This window comes from Rhinopithecus bieti, unplaced genomic scaffold, assembly GCF_001698545.2.
Source record: "Rhinopithecus bieti isolate Rb0 unplaced genomic scaffold, ASM169854v2 scaffold_6945, whole genome shotgun sequence".
Lineage (NCBI taxonomy): Eukaryota > Metazoa > Chordata > Mammalia > Primates > Cercopithecidae > Rhinopithecus > Rhinopithecus bieti.
The window spans coordinates 2,594,568-2,599,977 of record NW_016805531.1 but is presented as its reverse complement, the minus strand read 5'-3'; positions in this window follow the sequence as shown (position 1 = coordinate 2,599,977).

Genomic DNA, 5,410 nt, shown 5'->3' with positions numbered 1-5,410 from the left:
AGGCTTGAATTCCTCCCCAGAAAATAGGTTTTCTTTTCTACCACATGGTCAGGCTACAAATTTTTCAAACTTTTATGCTTGGCTTCCTTTTTAAGTTCCATTTTTTAGACTATGACTATCTCTTTATGCAAAGAGCTTAGGCTTTTAGGAACAGCCAGGTCACCTGCTGAATGCTTTACTGCTAAGGAATTTCTTCCACCAGATATCCTAAATCATCCCTCTCAAGTTCAAAGTTCCATAGATCTCTAGGGCAGAGGCAAAATGCCACCAGTCTTTTTGTTAAAGTGTAGCAAGAGTGACCTTCACTCCAGTTCCCAATAAGTTCCACATTTCCATCTGAGGCCATCTCAGCATGGACTTCATAGTCCATATCACTATCAACATTTTGGTCGAAGCCATTCACCAAGTCCCTAGGAAGTTCCAAACTTTCCCACATCTTGTCTTTTTCTGAGCTCTCCAAACTGTTTCAACCTCTGCCTGTTACCCAGTTCCACATTTTCAGGTTATCTCTGTAGCAGTACCACACTCTGATGATACCAATTCTTTGTATCAGTAAATTCTGACACTGCTATAAAGATGCTACCTGAGACCATGTAATTTATTTTAAAAAGGGGGTTTAATTGACTCACAGTTCCACTTGGCTGGAAAGGTCTCAGGAAACTTATAATCATAGCAGAAGGTGAAGGAAGAGCAAGTACCTTCTTCACAAGGCAGTGATGGGGGGTGGAGGGTGGAAACTGCCACTTTTAAACCAACAGATCTCATGAGAACTCCTTAAGTAACATAAGAACAGCATGGGGAAAACTGCCTCCATGATCAAATCACCTCCCACAAGGTCCCTCACTCAACATTTGGTGATTACAATTCGAGATGAGATTTGGGTGGGTATACAGAGCCAAATCATATATTTTGGGGGCCTTTGTTGAAAATCTGCAAAATCAGTTGGCTGTTGATATGATAATTTATTTCTGGGTTCTCTATTTTGTTCCACTGATCTATGTCTGTTTCTATGCCAGCACCATGCTGTTTTGGTTACTATAGCTTTAGCTTTGTACGTTTTTAAAGTATCACAGTGTGATGGTCTAGTTTTGTTCATTTTCCTCAGAATTGCTTTATTCAAGATCCGGTATGGTTTCATACAAATTTTAGAACTGTTTTTTCCATTTCTGGGGAGAGAATTATTGGTATTTTGGGAGGAATTACATTGAATTTGTAGATCACTTTTGGTAGTGTGTTCAATTTCACAGTATTTCTTCTGATTTATGAACATGGAATGCTATTTCTATGTTTTTGTGTCCTCTTCAATTTCTTTAGTGTTTCACAGTTTTCCTTAGAAATTCTTATACTTATTTGGTTAAATTTATTCCTAGGTATTTGGTGATTTTTATGGCACTAAAGTTTGATTTTTTTTCTTTCACTTTTGTGTATCTGTTATACCAGTAACTTTTATACTTTTGCTTGTTTTCATCAGAGTTATTGATTTTTCTATTGCAGATGTAGAACTTATCTGAGCATTTCTTGTAAGGCCAACCTAGTGGTTGGTGATGAATTCTCTTAGAATTTTCTTGTCTGAGAAAGATCATTTCTCCTTCATTTCTAAAGGATAGTTTTGCTGGATATAGTACTTGAGAGATTTCTTTTCCTTTCAGCATATTGAATAAATTATCCCATGTTCTCCTGATAAGGCTTCTATGCAGAAATCTGCTATTAGTCTAACGATGACTTTTACTTGCTGTTTTTAGAATTCTATGTCTTTGATTTCTGACAGTTTGCCTATAATGTGTCTTAGGATTAATATTTTTTCATTTAATCCACTTGAAAACCTTCAAGCTTTCTTGACCTCTCCCAAAACTTGGGAAGTTTGCAGCTATTATTTCATTAGGTTTTATATCTTTTTTCTCTTCCTTTATTCAATAACACCAATATTATTTCAGTTAATAGTGACCCATAAGTTTTGTAGGCTTCACTTTTGTTTTCTCAGGGTGAATTTGAATGACCTATTTTCAAGTTCACAGATACTTTCTTCTGCTTAATCAATCCTGCTGTTGGGCCTATCTATTTTACTTGTATTCATTAAATTCTTCAGCAGCAGGATTTCTGTTTCTTTGTTATAATTTCCATGTCTTTGAGTTTATTCATATTGTGAACTGTTTTCTTGATGTTATAGAAATACCTGTCTGTATTTTGTTGAATTCCTTAAGATTCTTTTGAAATTATTTTCTGACAGTTTATTTATTTATTTTTTTTTTACCAGGATCTGTTACAAGAGTTTTCTTTTTGTGGTATCATATTTTCTTGCTTTTTCATGTTTCTCATGTCCCTGCATTGATGTCTGTGTATCTTGTGGAACAATTGCCTCTTTTAAACTTTCCAGAGTCTTTCCAGAAAGTCAGAAAAAGACTTTCACCTGCAGTTGGGTCTTTGCTGTTGGGCAGGGTGTAGTGACTCTGTTTCTCAGTAGATATAGTCAAAGATATAGTAGTACAGTCTACATGAAGCTTCTTCAGCTGCATTCAATATCAGCAGTAACTCAATGGTCTAGGGTTTAGAGGTTGGGGCAGCAGCAGTAGTGGCATAAGTTGTTAATTTTCTCAGTGTCAACCTCAAAAGTGGCTTTTGAGGTTCTTCTATTCTTGTGGGAACATAATGGGGAGACTTGGCTGAGTACATCCCTCCTGGTATTGGGTCTGACATGGCCTAAAGACAACTTCAGCAGTGCTGGGTTCCAGGCTCAGGTGTTTGAAGTGGCTATGAGGCTGGCATCCTTCTCAGAATTTCACAAAACTATTGTGGCAGCTGTGTGTTGGGGTACAGTTTTGCTGTCTGTGGCAGGATTGGATATATGGTTCCCATAGAGCCAGAATTTGACTGAAGCACTCCCTAGCAGCTTGTGCCTGGGGCGCTTGTTGTTGTAGCTCTACCCCTGGCCTAGGGGCAAGGCATAGCACTGACCAGACTCTGGGGAAGATGTGCTCTGGAACTTTGGGCCTGGCAAGGAGGGTATGGCTGCAAATTTGGAAACTTGAGCTAATAGGGTTCAGTAGCAACTTGGTTCCAGGGCATGAGCCACCATGTATTAGAGACTCTAGGCCCTGGGATGGTGGGTCTCAGCAGTGTTCCAGATTCAGCAAGGCCAGGTGCTGCAGCAGAAAGCACCCCAGAATGGTAAAGCACAGCTATCATCTAGGCCCTGGGAGAACAGGGAACATTATCACAATGACTCCATTCCCCCAAGAGATGGGTGTCTCAATAGTTCAGACTCTAGAGGGTCTGTCCAGCTCCAAGGAAGCAAGTTCTAGAGTTGTTTGACCTGTAAGGTGTGGTGGTAGGCACTGCTCTGTCTCGCTAGTATACAGAGTCCCTTATCATCTCAGCCCTGGGATGCACAGCTGCTCAGCTCAGCCAGGGCACAAATTCCCCAGGAGGCAATGTGACACTTCGGTTCAGGTCTGAGGAGGGCGTGAATATTCTGGTGGTCCTTCCCTGTTTCCCTGGGATGCAGAACACTGCTTCATCTTAGGCACTAGGAAGGCATGACTGCTCTGAGCTACCAAGGCACCGTTTGTCCAAGAGGCAGGGTGACACCCCATTTCTAGCCTGAGGAGAAAGAGGGATAGGTAAAGCAGCTCCCCCTCCACTTGGCCCCACAGGGAAGGGTGTAACAGCTGCTCACAGCTACGCTTGGAATGATTCCATGGTGACTTACCCTCAGAGACGAATGGGAGTCATGGCTGCTCACCCCCCGAGCAAGACACCCTCCAGCCATAGCTCCTGTTCTGAGATGGTGTGGTTCAGTAGCTGTGCAGACCACAGAGGGTAGGACACAGTGTCAGCTCCTTCTCTGGGGGCATCACAGCTGTGTGGACTCCAGGCAGCCCCTTCATCTGAGCTTAGTGTCTGTGAGAACTGCAGTTCACCCCACTAATGGTATATAAGGTACTCATGGGGTCTGCTGGGATCCCCCCTTGCTTACCTCTTCTCCATAAGCAGCAGCTCCTCCTGGTTTCCAGCTGTTCCCAGTTGGGGATGGGGTGGCGGAGGTCCACGTTTCCTTACATTCTCTATGTCACCACCCTCAGCTTCTATGCTCACCAGGGTTTCTGCCACTTCTCTAATGCACTCCAGTGCTCTCTGTTATTTTCACCAAAATGTTTCTGTTCATTTGATGTCTGGCTGTCTTCGTGAGGGAGACAAGTGCTAGGGGCTTCTACTCAGCCATCTTCACACTTCATCTCTTTGGTAATAGCGATTCTCCTTTCTCTCCTTTAGGGGATTGCTCCTCATTCACTCTGAGTTTCTAACAGGGCTGCCAGTTACAGTACCCTGCCCCTCCTTGTCTGGTTTTTACTAGGCCAGAAAAAGAAAGCACTCTACCTCCCTTGATAGCAACTTCATGACAGACAAGAATTCTTCCCAGGACTTTTCTGAACTAGAGTTAAAAGGACAGCTGTCTTTTTCCCCGCATCATGACTGATATGTACATGATATCACTCCTGCTGGTGGCCATGTCTCCCACCATGTGGAGTAGTCTAAGAGAAGGAAGCCAAGATGAGATGCAGAGAGGAGAGACAGGGAGAAGCGTGGTGATTGTCATAGTTTGGGTTCTCCCAGGGGCACACGCCAAGGCAGGCATGGCAGGGTAACTAGTTAATTTGGAAAGAAATGCCAGGAAGGGAATGTGGCAGTGAGACAGGGAAGAACAAGAGGCCAATAAAGCATGAGTTACAAACCAGTTATCACTATGGATCATGCACAACTAAGAATGCTATTTTTTAAATTTACAGTGCCAAAGTAAATGACTTTTGGACTGACATGCATGTGCTGGCATTTGGAGAGCAGCATCTCCCTGGCCATGAGGGAAAACAAATCTTAAACTTACAAAGGATGTAATCAGAACAAGAGGGCTTAACTACTGGAGTCCCACATTCAATGGCCACAGACTAGGCAAGCAGGGACCATCAATCACTGCAACACAGAATTTGTGTCCTGACCCCGAGAATATGACCCACTGAGTTTATGAGTCCTCATACTTCCCTTGGGCAGCACAGGGTGGGCAGGGCCCCATTTCTCCTCTCAAACTCCTTTTATTCTTCTTCATGTGGACCTGTATTCATTCTCTCTCTCTTTCTCACTCACAAGCTCGCTGTCTCTCTCCCTTTCTTTCATTCTAACAGCTCTCAGTCATTGGGGGTTATGGTGTATCTGGCACTATTTTAAGTGTTTAATATGGATTATTTCAGTTACGTAATCTTCCATGCAGATTAGTAAGCATTCCAAGCTTATCATTCGGTACTGCTAATATTGTCCTCTTACAAAAAAGGAAATTCTTACACAAGAGTATGTTACAGCATCCAGTATATGTTTATGTACTGATTAGCACTCAGAATTTTGAAACTATTTTCTTATGTAT